Raw genomic sequence first — 21,774 nt, forward strand, 5'->3', positions numbered from 1 at the left:
TGACCTTGAAGTTTTAAAAAAGTGAACTGATCCACTGAAACAAGTACAAAGCCAGCTTTGGTGCTAAATGTAAATTGTTAAAAATGGTACGGAATAACATCTGCCTTGTAGTGTGCCTTAATCAGCACTGTGAAAAATGAAAGTTTAACGATCTACTATAGTGGCTTCTAAGTGAAGGATAAACAAAGGATGAAAGAGTTTCTTGCATGGTTTGTAACTGATGCCATGAAAAATGTCAAGAACCATCTGCCTCAAACTTATCCAAACTGTCATCAAGTATTCTAATCCAGTCAAACGAGATACAACTAGAAGAACCTATGTAACTTGCTGAAGGCTTATCAAAAGAGTTGTAAATAAAGAAGGAAAAAACCCATCAACTGTGTAGCCGCAGATTGCAGCCAGCTTGCCTGTGGCTTTGAAATTCAATCTTATTTCTCTAGTCTGACAAACTGTACTAAATAGCAAAATGGATTTTTATTGCTCTCAGCCATTTTCACTTTAGTTGCTATCAGGAGATGAATACACAGTTTCCTAATAGACTCAGAATCATGATTTATTTTTAAAAATGCACAGACTGGTTTGGACCTTACCACTCAGTCCATGAGTCTGTACAGAGTCCATACAGAGGAGCTAAATAATACATTTCTATAGGTGAGAATGGCTAGATTTCTATGACCGAAGAGTCTCCACTTTTTTTTTTCTTAAATTGTCTTAAATTGGAGCTTCTCTCATGCTGTGTGTGGTGTGTACTAAGTCGCTTTAGTCGTGTCAGACTCTTTGTGACCCTAAGGTCCGTAGCCCTCCACTGTCCATGGGATTCTGCAGGCAGGAATACTGGAGTGGGGCACCATTTCCTTCTCCAGTGGATCTTCCAGACCCAGGGATAGAACTCACATCTCTTATGTCTCCTGGATTGGCAAGTGGGTTCGTTACCACTAGCACCACCTGGGAAGCCCTTCTCTCATGCTAAATATTATTCGTATTTTCATAATCTAGTCATTAAGAGTACAGACTCATTCTGATAGGATTTAAATTCCAGAGCAAGTATTGTCTTACTGGCTGAGAGATCTTAGGCAAGTTTCTTCACTTCCCTGGACTTATTGTCATCATCTAAATAGTCTGAGATAATTATAATTATGTAGATCATAGATGGACATTAGTTTATGTTTTTAAAATTTCTGACATATTGAAGCTAATTATAACAGGTTATGCTCACTGAATATTCATATTCCTGTGTTCCTCTTGGTTTCCTCAGTTCAGTTCAGTCGCTCAGTCGTGTCCTACTCTTTGAGACCCCATGAATCGCAGCACACCAGGCCTCCCTGTCCATCACCAACTCCCGGAGTTCACTCAGACTCACATCCATCGAGTCAGTGATGTCATTCAGCCATCTCATCCTCGGTCGTCCCCTTCTCCTCCTGCCCCCAACCACCCCCCCCACCCCCCCAGCATCAGAGTCTTTTCCAGTGAGTCAACTCTTCGCATGAGGTGGTCAAAGTACTGGAGCTTCAGCTTTAGCATCATTTCTTCCAAAGAAATCCCAGGGTTGATCTCCTTCAGAATGGACTGGTTGGATCTCCTTGCAGTCGAAGGGACTCTCACAGTTCAAAGCATCCATTCTTCCTAGTCCTTTGTAATTGAGTTGGGGCCATGTCACTAGTTCTGGCAGTGAACTGTTAATAGAAGGGCTGCACGCCATGTCTGAGCCAAGATACGTAGCCGCCTGCATGTCTCCTCCACCTTTCTCATTCCCTGCCAAGGCAACCTTGGAGTAGATGTGTTCCAGACAGAAGAGTTACAAAGAAGTGCTACTGGTCCCCCCTTGGGCTTCCCATGAGAAAGAAATATATCTTTGTTGGGTTTAGCTGCTGGCAGTCGTTATTAATTTGTTGCTGCACATAGCAGAACTAGGCCTAATACATAAATCAGTAAGTGTTGGTATTGGTAATTATGCATATCTGCTTTGCTACCAATGGCTACACAGTACATGTGTACTCAAATGGCATGTAATCTTCTGACTATTCCATTCTCTTCTTCAGTGTTTCTAACTGAAGAGGAAAAAAAAAAAAAAAAGAAGGGGGAAGAAAGATGATGATACAAATAACTGTAGAATAAAGCAAAATGTTGCTAAAGCTGCAAAAGTAGTTTCACAAAAGGACTTCTGAGAAATTAGAAGAGATTACTTATAGCTGAGAAGTTCTGAAAGAAAACTCATGGATGTAGAGCTCCTTTAGCTAGCCTTCCAGGATGGGCGGTATTGAGATAAGCCAGTCTAGAAGTGTGCAAGGCATCCTGTGTTGTTCTCTGATGGAGAGCAATGCATAAGTCTTTAGAAAAAAAGAATGAATGACCAATATACATATGAAAAATATTCACTCCCACAAATAAGTAAGATAATCAGATAAAAATGTGTCAACATCGAAACACGAAACAGGATTTTTGTACCCATCACTTTGGCCAAAATATGAAGACTGGTGCTATCCAATGCAGGTGAGAGAGTGGTGAAATGCAGCTCTTCGTGACCTCCAGTGAAAGGGTAACTGGCTACATCTCTGAGGTTTTGGGGCAATGAACATCAAAAGCCATAAAAACGTGCTTAACAGTGATTCCACAAAGATTATTATAAGGATATATTCATCAGAGAAAAAAGGTTAAAAAATAAAAACAAAACAGCCTGCAATAGGAAACAATCTAAATGTCTGTCAGGGATGGATAAAAAAATTACAGCATACATGAGAACATTATTAATTAAAATGATCCATGTCTAAACCTATTGACATAGAAAGATCCATCCTATATAGTTTATTAAAAAAATGTTTTAGATCATTACAGACAATATGTCCTGTTTATGTCTTTATTAGTGAAGATATATATTGTATGATTTATTTTTAGAATTTGGAATTATAATTTGTAGACTTATATAATGTCTAAGTATATTTTCGTACATACCATGTTTTATATATATTTGGACTTCAGTTAGATTTAGATTCATACACATATGCATATCCTTTTCAAATTTTTTGAGTTCTTAAATTATCTATTTTTAATTGAAGAATAATTACTTTACAATATTATGTTGGTTTCTGCCATACATCAACATGAATCGGCCATAGATATACATATGTCCCTTCCCTCTTGAAGCTCTCTGCCATCTCCCACCCCTTCCTACCTCTCTCGGTTGTTGCAGAGCACCAGTTTGAGTTCCTTGAGTTGTACAGCAAAATCCCATCGGCTATCTATTTTACATACGGTAGTGTATATGTTTCCATGCTACTCTCTCCATTCTACCCTCTCCTTCCTACCCCCAGCCTATGTCCATAAGTCTGTTCTCTATGTCTGTGTCTCCATGGTTACCCTGCAAATAAGTTCATCAGTAATATCTTTCTTGATTCCATATATATATGTGTTAACATACAATATTTGTTTCTTTACTTACTTCAATCTGTATAATAGGCTCTAGGTTCACCCACCTCATTAGAATTGACTCAAATGTGTTCCTTTTCATGGCTGAGTAATATTCCATTCTGTATATGTACCATAGCTTCTTTATCCATTCATCTGTTGATGGACGTCTAGGTTGCTTCCATGTCCTAGCTATTGTAAATAGTGCTGCAGTGAACATTGGAGTATGTGTGTCTTTTTCAGTTTTGGTTTCCTCAGGGTATATGCCTTATTGTTGTTTGGTGGCTAAGTTGTGTCTGATTCTTTTGCAACCCCATGGACTGCAGCATGCCAGGCCTCCCTGTGCCTCACTATCTCCCAGAGTTTGCCCAAGTTCATGTTTGTGATTATATATCTATATAATTTATATTTACACATATCAAAATTTTAACAATTTATATTTGGGTGGTTTTAGGTGGTAAGAAAGATCTTCATGACCAAGATAATCATGATGGTGTGATCACTCACCTAGAGCCAGACATCCTGGAATGTGAAGTCAAGTGGGCCTCAGAAAGCATCACTACAACAAAGCTTGTGGAGGTGATGGAATTCCAGTTGAGCTATTTCAGATCCTGAAAGATGATGCTGTGAAAGTGCTGCACTCAATATGCCAGCAAATTTGGAAAACTCAGCAGTGGCCACAGGACTGGAAAAGGTCAGTTTTCATTCCAATTCCAAAGAAAGGCAATGCCAAAGAATGCTCAAACTACTGCACAATTGCACTTATCTCACACGCTAGTAAGGTAATGCTCAAAATTCACCAAGCCAGGCTTCTGCAGTATGTGAACCGTGAACTTCCAGATGTTCAAGCTGGTTTTAGAAAAGGCAGAGGAAACAGAGATCGAATTGCCAACATCTGCTGGATCATGGAAAAGCAAGAGAGTTCCAGAAAAACATCTATTTTTGCTTTATTGACTATGCCAAAGCCTTTGACTGTGTGGATCACAGTAAACTATGGAAAATTCTGAAAGAGATGAGAATACCAGACCACCTGACCTGCCTCTTGAGAAATCTGTGTGCAGGTCAGGAAGCAACAGTTAGAACTGGACATGGAACAACAGGTTCCAAATAGGAAAAAGGGTACATCAAGGCTGTATATTGTCACCCTGCTTATTTAACTTATATGCAGAGTACATCATGAGAAATACTGGGCTGGAGGAAGCACAAGCTGGAATTAAGATTGCCAGGAGAAATATCAACAACCTCAGATATGCAGATGACACCACCCTTATGACAGAAAGTGAAGAGGAAAGAAAAAGCCTCTTGATGAAAGTGAAAGAGGAGAGTGAAAAAGTTGGTTTAAAGCTCAACATTCAGAAAATGAAGATCATGGCATCCAGTCCCATCACTTCATGGGAAATAGATGGGGAAACAGTGGAAACAGTGTCAGACTTTATTTCTGGGGGCTCCAAAACCACCGCAGATGGTGACTGCAGCCATGAAATTAAAAGACGCTTACTCCTTCAAAGGAAAGTTATGACCAACCTAGATAGCATATTCAAAAGCAGAGACGTTACTTTGCCAACAAAGGTCCGTCAACTCCATACTATGGTTTTTCCAGTGGTCATGTATGGATGTGAGAGTTGGACTGTGAAGAAAGCTGAGCACCAAAGAACTGATGCTTTTGAACTGTGGTGTTGGAGAAGACTCTTGAGAGTCCCTTGGACTGCAAGGAGATCCAGCCAGTCCATTCTGAAGATCAGTCCTGAGATTTCTTTGGAAGGAATGATGCTAAAGCTGAAACTCCAGTACTTTGGCCACCTCATGTGAAGAGTTGACTCATTGGAGAAGACTCTGATGCTGGGAGGGATTGGGGGCAGGATGACAAGGGGACGACAGAGGATGAGATGGCTGGATGGCATCACTGACTCGATGGACGTGAATCTGAGTGAACTCCAGGAGATGGTGATGGACAGGGAGGCCTGGCATGCTGCAATTCATGGGGTCTCAAAGAGTCGGACATGACTGAGCAACTGAACTGAACTGAAGTGAGGTGGCAAGATTATAAATGCAATTCATTTGGACTCTTTAAAATAAAAACATTTATTTATTTTATTACTTATTTTTTTGCTATGGTGGGTCTTCATTGCTGCATGCAGGCTTTCCCTAATTGTGGTGAGCAGGGCCTACTTCAGTTTCAATGTGAGGGCTTCTCATTGTGGTGGCCTCTCTTGTTTCAGACTCTAGGCATGTGGGCTTTAGTAGTTTCAGTGTGTGGGCTCAGCAGTTGTGGCTCTAGAGCTCAGGATTCAGTAATTGTGGACACTGGCTCAGCTACTCTGCAGCAGGTGGGATCTTCCTGGACCAGGGATCGAACCAGTGTCCCCTGCATTGCAAGGCAGATTCTTAACCACAGGACCACCAGGGAAGCCCCATTTTGAATTATTTCTTGTGTTTAGGTATTACTTTAATAGTAAAAAGAAAGCTCAAAAACCAACAGGGAGATGCTGTTTGGGAATGACTTTCCCTTTTGGATGTGGATAAGGGACTCTTCTAATGGCCTGTTTGATATATATGCTTTCTTACAAACTGATTGTGCCTACTCTTTGTATAAGGAGATGGGCTACATGTGAAACAGACCATTTTCTATTCATTTAAATCAGTTTGCATTGAAAAATACTGCTTATCAACAAATTTTTATCTTTTTAGTATTACCTGCCATTTCTCTGAAAGCAAGGATATCTTTAGTTTTATAAGACTGAAGTGGTTTGATGGGCCACATAAGAAAAGAGAAAAAGATGGGTTGATGCTTTAAAAACTAGAAGACTGGGAATCTCTTGCCTTGTACAGTCAGGGCAGAGAATTCTTAGTTTTGTTATATTTAAAATAACAGCTAGGATGCATTGGCATTGAGTGCTTTCTACTTGAAAGTTTGTGCTGAGCACTTTCTGTGCAATATCTTATTTCATCTTTCTCACAGTCTTATGAAGTCAGTTCAGTTATTATTTTAATTTCATAGATGAGGACACTGAGTTTGTTACTTACTGACTAAGCAACTTATCTGGGTTCCACAGCTAACAAGGGGAAGTCATTGTTTTTCTTGATAATTGAGAGATGATCAGATTCCAAATGGTAGAATCGATGAATGAAAAGGGACTGATTAGATGACTGAGATCATATTGCTGTTAATTCTTGGCTATTTTTTCCCTTTGGGTTGGAGTAAATATGGCAAACAGAGTGCATGTATATTTACACTCTCATTCACATGGTTGCTTGCTTGTTAGTCACTCAGTGTGTCCAACTCTTTGCGACCCCATGGACTGTAGCCCACCAGGCTCCTCTGTCCATGGAATTCTCTAGGCAAGAATGCTGGAGTGGGTAGCCACTGCTTTCTCCAGGGGATCTTCCCAATCCAGGGATCGAACCCGAGTCTGTCGCATGGCAGGCAGGTTCTTTACTGTTTGAGCCACCAAAGAAGTGGGATTTGAACACACACCTCCAGGGGAGCCTGTGACCTGAAGGCAGTGCCTTAGGCTGATCTGCCATCCTGACTCCCCATTCACATGATCACAAGGGAATAAAAATTATCTACTTATATGTATGCCTGGATCAATGCCAGTACAGACAGAGAGGAGAGGTCACAGATGAGAGGTGTCAGGACATTTTTAAACGATGGCAAGCAGAACATAGAGCAGTGATTACCTCAGGCAGAATGTAGAGAACTGTAGCCGAAGTGCTTGTGGTATGAGGAGGCGAAGCAAGGATGTCTGCTCTGGAGATGCGTGTAAAAGTTCAGAGATTGAAGGCATCTCAGAGAACAACTATTTACTCACCTATCTAGTTATTTTTATTAAAATGTTTTATTTTACTTATTTTTCTGAATTAATTTCTTTTTATTTTGTGTTGGAGTGTAGCCAGTTAAGAGTTTTGTGATAGTTTCAGGTGGACAGCAAAGGGACTCAGCCATACATACACATGTATCCATTCTCTCTCAAACTCTCTTCCCATCCTGTGTGCCCCATAACATTGAGCAGAATTCCTTGTGCTATGTTTTAATTTTTAACATTTTATTGGAGTATAGTTGATTTACAATGTTGTGTTAGTTTCAGGTGTATAGCAAAGTAATTAATTCATACATATACATATATTCATTCTTTTTTTAGATTTTTTTTCTCATATAGTTTAACACAGGATACTGAATAAAGTAAGACAGACAAACAACAAGGACATACTGTATAGGACAGGAGACTCTACTCTTAAAATGTTTTAATCCATTTTGTAGAATTCTTACTCTCATTACTTTGTGATTGTTTCCTTTTTCTTTCTTTTTCTTTGTTTTTCAAATTAGAAAGTTTTAAGGTTTTTAAATTAATGCAAGTATCATATTCATATTACAAGAACTGCAAACAGCGTGGAAATGTAGAGTGTGATGAAAGGAAAGTCTTTCACACCTCCGTATGATTCTCTGGCTGTACTGTTCAATATGGTATCCACCAGTTATGTGTTGATATTGTAAATTTAAATTAATTAAAATCAGCTAAAATTAAAAATCTGATTCCTCAGCTGCACTAGCTACATTTCAAGTGTTTAGTGGTCACAGGGGGGGCTTCCCTGGTAGCTCAGCTGGTAAAGAATCCACCTGCAGTGCAGTAGACCCTAGATCAGTTCCTGGATCAGGACGAGTTCCTGGAGAGGGGATAGGTTACCCACTCTAGTACTCTTGGTTTCCCTGGTGGTTCACATGGTAAAGAATCCACCTACTGTGCAGGAGACCTGGGTTCAATCCCTGGGTTGGGAAGATCCCTTGGAGGAGGTCATGGCAACCCACTCCAGTATTCTTGCCTGGAGAATCACCATGGACAGAGGAGCCTGGCGGGCTACAGTCCCTGGATGGGGTCGCAAAGAGTCGGACACAACTGAGCGACTAAGCACAGCACAGCAGTCACAGGTGGCCTGTGGCTAACTGTATTGAACAGTGCAGAAATAGCTCATTTCTATTATCATAGAAACTCCGTTGGACACTATTGCTCTACAGATATTCACTGTTAACAGTTTATCATATAATTTTTCAAAATTCTTTCAGTTGTCCTTAGAAGAAATAATGTGTCACAGGACACATACTCATGGTTTTACACAAATAGTCCAGCTGCTTTTAAGGAAAAACCTTGTTGCCTTTTTCCTCCCCTCACTATCCCCAGCTCAGCTTCCCACAAGCACCTACTTATCATTTTTCAAGTCAAATTATAGTTACGCATTGTAACAAGCTAAATAATACAGACGCACAAGAAAAGCACCCTTGACTGTCCCTGGTCCTATCATATAGAGACAAAGTCTATTTACTTTTCTAGTTTTTGTCTTTTGGTGGCTGTTTCCAGAATTCCATTTCTTGATTTATTACTCAGTCAATATCTATTAACTCCTCAATATGGAAGATGAGGATTAGCTCGCCCATATCGACCTCTCCCCTTTTTATCCTCCTCCTCGTGTTTGAAATGATTACTCTCTATTAATTGCCTCTCTAACTCTCAATAACATTGTTTAACCTCCATTTCTTATTTCATCCACTTGCCCTGGACGTGCAACATCAACTCCTCAACCCTCCCCTCCGTCTCTTCCTGCCATTTCCAAGTCTCACCCTCTGCAGCCACTCTTACCCACACATTGTATATTCTGTCTGCCTATGGAAGCTGTGTTCTCTATGCTCACTTCACAGTTCAGCTCTAAAAGTCTGAAGCCAATTAGTGACATTCATTTGAAACAAAATACATGGCTTGAACTTAAAACACTCCAAGGTCCCCTAAATTGGGATATTCTACATACTATCTACTTAGCTAGATTTGATGTTAGGTCATCTGATAGAAGCTCGATTCACACCAGTGAGTATGTGTGTGTGTGTGTGAATGCACACTCATGTTTGCATGGGGGAGTGCTCTTCTCTGATCAGGTCAGGTAGGAGGTGCCTGTTTGGGGGCTTTGGGAGTCCCTTAGAAACAAGCTACAGCAGTGTGGTTCTGATCCCTTTGATTGTGTACAGGCTTCACATCCTGGATCTTTGTTCATACACCGTCTCTCTGGCATGGCCTGGGGGCTGTGGATACTGTGGAGCTTTCTGATCTTCTGGAGTATAAAAGATTTCCTTGACTGATGTAGAAGCCCATGGTCTAAAAGGCACAAGGAGCAAAATTTCAATCCCAGAGATCTATGCAAATGCATGGAGATATCTATATTACATAGACCATGCAAGTTGACACAACTTATTCATAATTTTAATGACAATATTGGATTGCCTTTAATATGCACTAGGTGAAAGGGGGAACTAACCGAAAGCTAATATTGGCGCTTGCTTTCAGGCTGCTGGGAGGCCCCCAAGAATCTCATTGGCAGGCTCTTTTGAAGATCAGTTCCCAATGTCCATTAAACCAAGATTAAATTAGTTTGTGGGAGCTGCTTTTAGCATTTGCACTATTACATTATGCATGATTCCTGACTGCACATCGCATGAACAAACTACACGGAGCTCCATTAGTGATTTTTTAGGGCTGTGCTTAACTTGGAAATGGATTGATTTTGTGTAGGTTAATGTATAGCAATGATGCTGCCCTGTCCTTAAAAATACCCTCTTATATTTGATATCAATAGGAAAGCACTCTTGAGGGATTATGGCTCATTTTAAAAGGATAAATTATGTAGATTGCATGATTAGAGAGCAGTAAACCTTGTAATAGTATATTGTAATATCAGGAAAAGTAGCATGCTCCTCCTCCATGCCTTCAAGAGGTCAGGCTCCCTCATTCAGTGTTTCCCACCCATCCCCACGTGGTAAAATGATACTCCCAGGATCATTTAGCAATCAGGACAGAGCCAAACACTGAACACATACCTTTTAAATTCTGATTGTAGAAGACTGGACTTTGAGGAATCTTCGCTTATCTTTCCCACTAGAGGGCTACATCCATTTTTCTGTTCTTTACAGATCCAAGCAAGGTGCCTAGGTTAGGGAAGATGTTGGTATACATTTGCTGAATTGAGCTAAACAAATGCAGCTTTCTCGCTTTATAGAGAAGGTGACTAGGACACGGTTAAATATTTAGTTAAAAAGTACTTTCACCAAAGTGTACCCTAGGCCAGGCTCAGAAATCAACCATCCATGGCTGCTGCCTTCCAGGAGCTGAGAGTTCAGTGGGAGAGCAGGTAATACACAGGTAATGCCTCTGGAAGGAGCAGAGTGAAGCAGGTGAGCAAGGCCAAGAGAGGAGGGTCTTCCAGCTGCTTCTGGGCCATGGCACCTGTGGTGAGTCTGGCAAGTGATGTGGCGAAAGGCAAGCAGGCAGGAGGAGAGGTGTGAGTATGGGCACAAAGAGAAGAAACAGCATGGAGTGGGCAGGGGTTGATAAGCATGGTGGGAGATGGGGCAAGAATTGGAGAGGCAGGCAAGACAGATCAGAGGGGGCCTTCCTTACCAAGTGAGGGAGCTTGCTTTGCCCAGGGACGTCTCATGTTCAGTGACAGAAGCGGGACTCAAATTCTCTTGATTCCCCAAGCTGCACCAGCCACCTCTACCACACTTTTTCTCATCTCTGTCCTGGAGGGCTTTTTTTTTTTTTGCTGCCCCTACTGGGAGAACTTCTGCTGCACACCTTGCTGTTTATTAGTATTTTTTCATTAGAAAAGTAATGTGTTCTAATTTTTTCTAAGGACTGAAAGATAGAGAAAAATAAAATCTCCCCTCTTGTCTACTTTCCCAATCTCAGACTGATAATGGTTTCTTCTGTATCTTTCTAGACAAATTCCATACACACAGGTGTGTAGTATATATATGTAATATGTACCTTCTATATACATATATGTTTATATAAAAAATAATATATTTTAAATATTGTAGAAAATAATGAAACATGGGTTAGATACCACACCTTTTTAGATACCACCTCTACCACACTCAGAGTGGATTAGATACACTCAGAAGTTAGGCGAAGGATTGTCTTAAAAAAAAACAAATGGGGAAACACAAAGTATTTCGTGTTTATCTGTAATGTTTTATTTGTTTAAGGAAAGATACATAGCAGACAAGGTGGCTCCATGTTATTACATTATTGTTTGTGATTTTCTGTATCTTTCAGTTCTACAGTTTTATTTTAAAAATACACACACATGCAAAGCAAATAACAGTTTCATTCTGTAAAATATGCATCATTTTATTTCCTATAGGGATATACTTGAAAAAACTGTCCATTAGATCACAAGAGAAGCCCCTCTGATATTCTTCTCAAAATCAACCCCAGGATTAAAGGAGAGTTTGTAAGTTTCTAGTTTATTTTAAGCCATGAGACCAAGGGGGAAACGAGAGAGGGGAAGGCAAGCAGATAACTTCCCCTTCTTGTCACCATTTTCTGTGGCTCTTCCTCAAGCCCTTGTGGAAAACTCCATTGTGTCAAACAGATTTACTCTCTGAGGGACCTCTTGTGTTACACCACCTTGACTCACAAAGAAGACGTGGCCCGTCCAGGAACTTAACTCCTCAGATGCTCTGCATCGCTTCCTTCTGCCTTATCTTCACCACTGTGAGCTTGCACCTTCCAAGTGAAACACCAGGACTTCAATCCTTGCCTTGCCTCTGCATTTCAGAGGAATCAGCACATTCCCGTGATCCTCATGTTGGTTATGCCCTGGAGGTCCTGAGGAGCCTTGAAAATGGAGGTCTCAAGTGTTTCTAGAACCAGGCAATGTGGTTTAGTCAAATACAGAAGCAGATGTGGAGACAGGTGTCCAAGATTCAAGCCTTGGCTCTCGTTCTTATTAACTGTGTGACCTTTAATGTCTGTTATCAGCCTAATAGAAATATTACCTGCCTTCCTTATCTTGAAATGCCATCATCAGGATCAGACAAGATAAGGTTTGAGAAAGCCTTATGAGTAAGCCATAAGGTGACATACAGATTAATAAGTAGCACTGTCAAACATGAATTTGGTCTAATGAGTTCACTTGCCTTTTTAGTCAGTACAAGATCAGTGTTAAAATTTTGTGAAATTGTGAAACTGCAAGAAGTCTATTGTATTAGTTGCCTGTGTGTTAGTCACTCAGTCGTGTCCGACTCTTTGCGACCCCACAGACTGTAGCCTGCCAGGCTTATCTGTCCATGGAATTCTCCAGGCAAGAATACTGGAGTGGATTGCCATTCCCTTCTCCAGAGGAACTTCCCAACCCAGGGATTGAACCCTGGTCTCCTGCCTCACAGGCATATTCTTTACCATTTGAGCTACAGGGAAGCCTATCATTATTAATATTATTATTTTATTATTAATAACGATATTATATTTTTATATTTTATTTTATGTTATATATTATATTTTACATTATATATTATTATATTGTTATTAATAATGTATTATTATTAGTTGCCTAGGGCTGCTATAAAAAGCTGAGTGACTTAAAGGAACATAAATTTATTCTCAGACAGTTCTTTAGGCTAGAAGTCTGCAATCAGGGAGCCAGTGGAGACATGCTCCCTTTGAAGGCTAGAATCCTTCCTTGCTTCTTCCAACTTTTGGTGGCTCCAGGTGTGTCTTTCCATGTTTACCTGGCTGTCTTCTCTCTGTGTGTCTCTATGTCGCCAAATTTTTCTCTCCTTACAAGAAACCATCCTCCTGTCGACGGTTGTTCCACAGCTAGTTGTGATTTCGGTGTTTTAGCGTTCTCTCAGGAGAAGATGAGCACGTGTCCTTCAACTCTGCCATCTTGGTTGTTCGAGTCAGTCAGGTTCAGTATCTCGGGCAAGCTCTCTACCTCTGATGTCATCTTCTCCTAGTCCTGTGGTGTAAGTGCTAGCCCCATGTTACCAAAAGTGAAAGTGAAAGTGAAGCCATGTCTGACTCTTTGCAACCCCATGGACTGTAGCCTGCAAGGCTCCTCCGTCCATGGGATTCTCCAGGCAAGAATACTGGAGTGGGTTGCCATTTCCTTCTCCAGGGGATCTTCCCAACCCAGGGATTGAACCCGGGTCTCCCACATTGTGGGCAGACACTTTACCATCTGAGCCACCAGGGAAGCCCCATGTTACCAAGGTAGTTCTCAAAAGCCTTCAAGCTAGGCTTCAACAATGCATGAACCAAGAACTTCCAGATATACAGACTGGATTCAGAAAAGGCAGAGGAACCAGAGATCAAATTGCCAGCATCCATCAGATCATAGAAAAAGCAAGAGAATTAAAAAAGAAAATCTACTTCTGCTTCATTTACTATGCCAAAGCCTTTGATTGTGTGAATCACAAGAAACTGTGGAAAATTCTTAAAGAGATGGGAATACCAGACCACCCTACCTGCCTCCTGAGAAACCTGTATGCAGGTCAAGAAGTGACAGTAGGAACCAGACACATAACAATGGACTGGTTCAAATTGGGAAAGGAGTGCATCAGGGCTGTATATTGTCACTCTGTTTATTTAGCTTATATGCAGAGTACATCATGCAAATCCCAGGCTGGATAAATCATAAGCTGGAATCAAGATTGCTGGGACAAATAGCAACAACCTCAAATATGTAGATGATAGCACTCTAATGACAGAAAGCAAAGAGGAACTAAAGAACCTCTTGATGAAAGTGAAAGAGAAGAGTCAACAAGCTGGCTTAAAACTCAACATTTAAAAAACTAAGATCATGGCATTCAGTCCCATCACTTCATGGCAAATAGAAGGGGAAAAAGTGGAAACAGTGACAGACTTTATTTTCTTGGGCTCCAAAATTATTGCTGATGGTGATTGCAGCCACAAAATTAAAAGACCTTGCTCCTTGAAAGAAAAACTATGACAAACTAGACAGTGTATTAAAAAGCAGAGATAGCATTTTTCCAAACTCTGGGAGATAGTGAAGGACAGGGAAGCCTGGCATGCTACACTTTGTGGAGTCTCAAAGTGTCGGGCTCAACTTAGTGACTGAACAACAACAAGGAAATGTTTCCTTGAATTTATGGTCCTCCCTAGGGCTTCCCTGGTGGCCCAGAGGTTAAAGCGTCTGCCTCCAATGCGGGAGACCCGGGTTCCATCCCTGGGTTGGGAAGATCCCCTGGAGAAGGAAATGGTAACCCACTCCAGTGTTCTTGCCTGGAGAATCCCATGGACGGAGGAGCCTGGTAGTCCATGGGGTCGCAAAGAGGCGGACACGACTGACCGACTTCACTCACTCACTCACTCAATCCTATACAATCTCATCTTTACTTGATTACACCTACAAAGATCCTGTTTCTAAATAAGGTCACATTCACAAGTACCTGGGGTTAGAATTTGAACATCTTATTGGAGAGGGGGATACAATTCAACCTACAAGAGTTGTGAAAGCTCTTAAAAATATATATATGTATGTATTTGTATATGTATGTGTATGTATACTGTATACAATATTATAGATTTATGAAGCTAATGATGTGAAGAGATGTACAGTTCTTCCTAATAAGCAAAATCTAGCTCTTAGGAACCTTTCCCCAAGATCTGTGTTCAAATTGCTGTTCCTTAATTCCAGATACCCTGCCCCTGATATATCGTAACTTAGCCATATAATGGTCATTTATTTCTGTGCCATGAAACCATCCTTTGAAGAAATCCTTTCAGTGTTTCAGTAACTGAATCATCTTGGCAAAGGAAAAGAAGGAAAAATGGAGAAAAGAGCTCAAATTTATTGAAGCCTTATCATTACTCAGTGTTCCAATGATTCTTTCATTTCATCATCATAACCAGCCTGTAAGGGAGATGCTGTTTCCGTTTGTTTTATAGGTAAGTGAAGTTGCTCAGTCGTGTATGACTCTTTGCGATCCCATTGACTGTAGCCTAAAAGGCTCCTCCGTCCATGGCATTTTCCAGGCAGGTATACTGCAGTGGGTTGCCATTTCCTTCTCCATGGGATCTTCCCCACCTGGGGATCGAACCCAGATCTCCTGCATTGCAGGCAGATGCTTTACCATCTGAGCCACTGGGGAGGCCCTTTATAGATAAACTGAAGCTCAAAAGACTTGTGTCATGTCTAAAGACTCATCACATAGGGGAGCATGTGACTCAGACTCTACTGTTCTGAATCAAAATCTCAAGATGACTTTTCTTAATTTAATTCTAGAGTAAATATGTTAGGTAATAATAGACCCATCTCTTTAGACACTGAAGAACTTTAAAGTTATGATCTGAATAGTGAACAATGGTCCCCCAATCTCTTTTACTTTAGTGTCCAAGTTTTATGGTTGAGGAATCTCTTCCTTGTCTTATACTAAGTCTGAATGGGCCAGTTGCTGGATTAAACCTATCTCCCACCTCAGTGCGTGGTTGCTTATTCATTCATCTATTCAATTCAATAAATATTATTGGACATCAGCTATACTCTTAACTGTGGCGTTCCATGGTGACCAAAAGAAGCCCTTACAAAACTTACAGTTTTATGGTAATTAAAACATTGGCTTCATGGGTCAAACCAGTGTTTCATGTTTGGTACTAGAGTTGAAAATGATTTGGGTCAAATCAACTTAAAACTCAAGTGAAAGGAGAAACGAAAAGCAACGTGCACACACCTGATGTGAATCAGTCCCCGCAGGCCTTAGAATGCTGCTTGGCTCGCAGCCCAGTACATTATATTAAGATAGAAGGGGGCACAGGAAAAAGAGAAAAGCTAAAGAATGGAGAAATTGCCAAAGAAAGAAAAAAAGGGAGGGGATAAAAAGACTATTCATGTGGGTAACTGATGGTTGAAAATTTTCCTTTTCATATAGAGGATGGTTGAATAGAGAATCTTGCTTCTAAATGCATACATACTGACCTGCTTTAATAATTCAAATCAGAGTACAGGTTCACAGAGCTTTCAGAATCCTCCATAAAATCAAAGATACATAAGGCAGGAAAGGCTGCAGCCTAATTAGAGTTTTTAGAGGCCAGCCAGCACAAGCTGGGGTGAGAGAGTAAGGTGGAGTCACCTTCTGCAGCACCAGGGAGCGAGCCCTGGACTATGTCAGGAACAACTAGGGACAGGTAAGAAGTAGGGGAATCTGAGGCACCTCAAATTATTTTTACTGTCTATAGACTCCTACGTTAGTGGAGTCTTTGAAAATTTTCAGTGTAATCCATTTGTCATCAAGGCAGATAAAGCACATTTGCAGTCAGCCAAGGAAAATTTAGCAATGGCCTAGTTGTGTCTGGGTCTGGCTTTTGAGTACTAGGTCTATGCAGAACTCAAAGCTGGACAAGATCAGAGTAAGTGCCCATCATCAGGCTTTACCAAGTCATCAGGTGTCTGGAAGAAAGCAAGTTGTAAGTGTTTACTGAATCATTGTTTGTGACCATAAAACTAGGGGCAGCCAAATTTAATAAAGGAAAGTTGGTCTATATACTATGATATATTCAAATAATGTAGCATCTTACATGAGTTCAGACGAATATGTAGTAACATGGCTGATCTGAGAGGCTTGTTGTAAGTACTTTCAGCTACTCACCCTGAACATAGTTAATGTGTACATGTATTTAGTTATACGTTGTACATCTTCAATTTTGTTTCTAAAGTATATACTAAAATGGAAGTGAAAAAGGATGAGATGAAAGATAAAAATGATAATACCCCTCAGAATTTGATTATAGTTTAGTGACCCCTCCTCTAGTAGGGTATTGTTTCTATAAAAGCCCCAAAACACATATAACCTACGAGCAGTTAGCACAATTTTATAAACTTTTAGCAGTGATCTTGTTTTGACTGAAAGCAACCACAGAGATTGTGAGACTAAATCCTTGTTCCGTAGCAATAACTATTATATTATTAGTATATTTCTATGCTATTTCATGGCTTACACTTTGCTTTCTCAAACCTTATCTTGTCTGATCCTGATGATGGCATTTCAAGATAAGGAGGGCAGGTAATGTCATGTCCATTAGGCTGATGAGAGAGCTTAAAGGTCACACAGTTAATAAGCACAAGAGCCAAGGCTTGAATCTCGGACACCTGTCTCCACATCTGCCTCTGTATTTGACTAAACCACATTGCCTGTTTCTAGAGACAGAGGAGCCTGGTGGGCTGCTGTCTATGGGGTCGCACAGAGTCGGACACGACTGAAGCGACTCAGCAGCAGCAGCAGCAGCAGCAGCAGAAACACTTGAGACCTCCATTTCCAAGGCTCCCCATGAACTCTACGGCATAACCAACATGTGGGTCACGGGAATGTGCTGAGTCTTCCGGAAAGCAGAGGCAAGGCAAGGAACCAAGTCCTGACGTTTCACTTGGAAGCTGCAAGCTCACAGTGGTGAAGGTAAGGCAAAATGAAACGATGCAGTTCCAAGGCTCCCCATGAACTCTACGGCATAACCAACATGTGGGTCACGGGAATGAGCTGAGTCTTCCGGAAAGCAGAGGCAAGGCAAGGAATCAAGTCCTGACGTTTCACTTGGAAGCTGCAAGCTCACAGTGGTGAAGGTAAGGCAAAATGAAACGATGCAGAGCATCTGAGGAGATAGGTTCCTGGACGGGCCACGTCTTCTCAGTGAGCCATGGTGTGACACAGAAAGTCCTTTGGTGTGTAAATTTGCTTGTCACTCTGGAGTTTTCCGGAAGGGCTCAAGGAAGAACCACGGAAAATGGTGACAAGAAGGAGAAATTATCTGCTTGCCTTCTCCCTGGTTCTTTCTTCTCATTGGTTATTATTCATCCCGTGATGAGATGACTACCCTTCCACCCACTTCCGAGTGACCTCATTTTACCTTCTGTGGCCCTAAATATATATCCCGGGGTGATGAGAGAAGGTTGCACTGCTCATGTATGCTTAACTTAATCCATTTTTATTAGTGAATTTTTCTCCTTTCTGGTCACTAAAGTAGTATTGCAGAAATGATAAAGAAAAAAAAAAATCAAATCCAACCACAGTTCTCTCAGAAACTCCTGTTTCCAAGGGAAAAGGAAAAAAGACAGGATGCTGTGAGGCCTGTGGTGAAGTAGGTAAAAATCAAGACCTGCTCTCATATTAAATGCTTGTGTTCTTGCTGCTAAGTGTCTTATATACATTTTCCCATTCAGTCATCCATATTATGGAATAAGCATCTGTATTTTGTAGATGAGCTATCAGTTCAGTTCAGTCGCTCAGTCGTGTTCGACTCTTTGTGACCCCACCGACTGTAGTATGCCAGGCTTCCCTGTCCATCACCAACACCTGGAGCTTGCTCAAACTCATGTCCATTGAGTCGGTGATGCGATCCAACCATCTCATCCTCCTCTGTCATCCCCTTCTCCTGCCTTCAATCTTTTTCAGCATCAGGGTCTTTTCAAATGAGTCAGTTCTTAGCATCAGATGGCCAAAGTGTTGGAGTTTCAGCTTCAGCATCAGTCCTTCCAACGAGTATTCAGGACTGATTTTCTTTAGGATTGATCTCCTTGCAGTCCAAGGGACTCTCAAGAGTCTTCTCCAATACCGCACACTGTAGAAACCAACACCAACACTATAGAAACTTCTAAAAAGATGAATAATTTGAGAAAATCAGCTAAAAGTAATTTATTTGTCAAGCTCAAAATTTGTGCCCAGATTATCTGTGTCAAAACCGGAGTTCATAAGCATTGTGTTATATACTGTGTGCGTGGGTGCTAAGTCACTTCAGTTATGTCCCATTCTTTGTGACCCCATGGACTGTAGCCTGCCCAGCTCCTCTGTCCATGGAATTTCCCAGGCAGGAATACTGGAGTGGGTTGTCATGTCCTCCACCAGGGGATCTTTTCAACCCAGGGATCAAACTCACATCTCTTTCATTTCCTGCATCAGCAGGCGGGTTCTTTACCTCTAGAGTCATCTCTTTATCATTATTTCATCGAATCTAAGCCAGTGCCGATTGAAGTCAAACCATTCTTTTATGTGTGATCAACACATTAAAGAAAACTAGTGCCAATTAAATCGGTGCACTCTTTTTACCTATTAAAAGTTTTTCATTTTCTACTTATTAAAACTTTTCTTTTAAACTTGTTTAGACACACCATTATTACACATACATAGAAAATACAGTTGAAATAAATTTGTTAGGCTATTTCTAAAACATCTTCACTTTTGATGTCTTGAAGATGCTTTGAATAACATTTCATCTGGGATGTCACTGCTTGCATATTCTATACCACCAAGAGTCTTGGTGATGAATACTTTGCTTCAGAAAACCTATTATTGCCCCCATGACTTTCTTGCAAACTATTGACACCCATTCGACACACGTTGATGCCCATGAAGAGACAATGACAGCTACACTGTGACTGACATCTGGCCAACAGCGATCATGCACCCAGTTTTAGAGATGCAGAAAAGGTGAGGAATACACAGTTTAGAATCTATGAAGTATGGGAATTTTACCCCTGGTCATAACTTAGATCTTCTTTTTCATTTTAAATAAAATGTTTTTCTCTCATGACCTAGGAGATTTTTGCTGGCTGTGTAGGCTTATTGGGGGAAAAAATGTAGAAAATCTTTCTGTTGCAGGGTTTCAATAATCCGAGCAACAGCCTTAATGATTTGGATTATTTTATAGGTAACCCAACCCCCTCCATTCTTTGCAGGCTTTGAGATTTAACTGTGTTTCAGAAAGTTTTCTGCTAAAACTCCTGGGCTTTTAACTTATGTGGCGTCTTAAGTCGAATTCATCGTCTTATCTAATCTGATATCCAAGGATAGCTTTGTCAAAGCAAAGTCAAGTATTGGCAATCCCTCAGAAACTTCAGAAGAATGAATAATAGAAAAATGATTTAAAACTGAAAGATTTAGGTAGAAGTTTGAAATCTTTTAAAAAGCAGAACAACAGGCCCTTTCCTAGATCTGCTAATGCTGGCTTTGGAATATGAATAGAAGAGCAGACTCTGAGAGCAGAGACAGATCTCAGGATAAATACCATCTTGTCTATTGCAAGAGGAGTTTCCAGCATCCTGCCCAGTAACAATGTTTTCTGCCCCGATAACAAAGTAGTGATTCCAGAAAATTTCCTTGAAGAACAGATTCCCTAACTGCAGTAGCTGTTCTGTGCCTCACTTCCCCAGGAAAAAAAAAAACAAAAACAAAAAAAACATGCTCCACATTTTTGTTGATATTATTTTTCCTTGCATTTAGAAGATACAGAGAAAGATGACTCTGTCCCTTATATAGGGCTTCCCTGGTGGTTCAGATGGTAAAGAACCTGCCTGCAATGCAGGAGACCTGGGTTCAATTCCCTAGAGGGGATGAACCCCTATAAGGGGTTAAAATATGGATCCAGTCCCAGTTGTGGATCCGAGCTCTGCCACTCTGGAATTTATTAGCCATGTGACCTGAGGCTAGTTTTGCAGCATCTGTGAGGCTTGAATTCTCATTTATAAAGTGAAGAAGGTAATTTTGTTTGTTTAATGGTATAATTATGAATACTAAGTGCTTCCTTGGTGGTTCAGAGGGTAAAGAATCTGCCTGTAATGCAGGAGACTTGGTTTTGATCCCTGGGTTGGGAAGATCACCTGCAGAAGGGAATGGTAACCCACTCCAGTAATGTTGCCTGGAGAATTCCAGGACAGAGGAGCCTGGCTCATGAGTTCACAAAGAAATGGGAATATTTGTTAAGCCTTAACACGCAGTAAGATCCTGGAACCATTTTGGTGTTTTGAAGTGCTTTTTAAATAAAACATAAGTAACAACTATTTTCAATAATTCAAGTTCCTGTAAATAGTATAAACTGAATTGGAGTCCTTTATTATGTCATATGTCCATTTCTTCTTTCAATTTCAAAGGAATAACAATCAATCAGTAACAATAAACCAGTATAATCACCTGGATTGTTTTTCCTTGGCATATTTATCTCTGAAGATATACTTCCGTGTTTTTCCTAAATTCTGAAAGATAGAGATGAGAATTTTCTGTATTGATGGGCAGCCTGCTCTGTGTGTAAATGCTATATGCATATTTAGCTTTCTTTGGGGTTGACTTTATGTTTGTGCTTCTTGCTACATCAGGAAAGATGGAAACTGGATATTGCATTTTGAAGAAAGTTTGACCAAAAAATGTGCCTGGCACCAAAGTCAGAGCTCTTAACTGCAAAGTTTAAGTCTCTTTATTCCAGGACTCTGCTCAGCCCACTCCTAGAGTTACTTCTTTCTATTCTATTATCTTCTGGAAAAATTGTTTTCGGACCTTGATTTCTAATAGAAGGAACCTGAGCGTCAGTATACTTTTCCTTCTCTCAGGCTACTGCTTAGGCCAGCAGCCACCCTCATGTAACAGCATGGCATTATGTTTGTGGTTAGGGTGTGAACAGAGGCCATGGCTACATTGATTGGAGCATAAAAGGCAAGATTTACTCTAGTAGCAAATAGATTGACATATATGATGCAGACATCCTAGGCGTATATTTTCCATTCATGGAAGCAAAATTCATCAAGTCCTGATTAGCACTTCTTTTT

At 40.6% G+C, this 21,774-nt stretch overlaps 1 non-coding gene across 1 annotated transcript; it reads right to left on the reverse strand.

The window, feature by feature from the left end:
• On the reverse strand, positions 15,272 to 15,343 carry TRNAC-GCA. Its single transcript has one exon. It is a non-coding gene; the product is annotated as a tRNA-Cys (tRNA).

The sequence above is a fragment of the Capra hircus genome, chromosome 18, assembly GCF_001704415.2.
Source record: "Capra hircus breed San Clemente chromosome 18, ASM170441v1, whole genome shotgun sequence".
Taxonomy (NCBI): Eukaryota; Metazoa; Chordata; class Mammalia; order Artiodactyla; family Bovidae; genus Capra; species Capra hircus.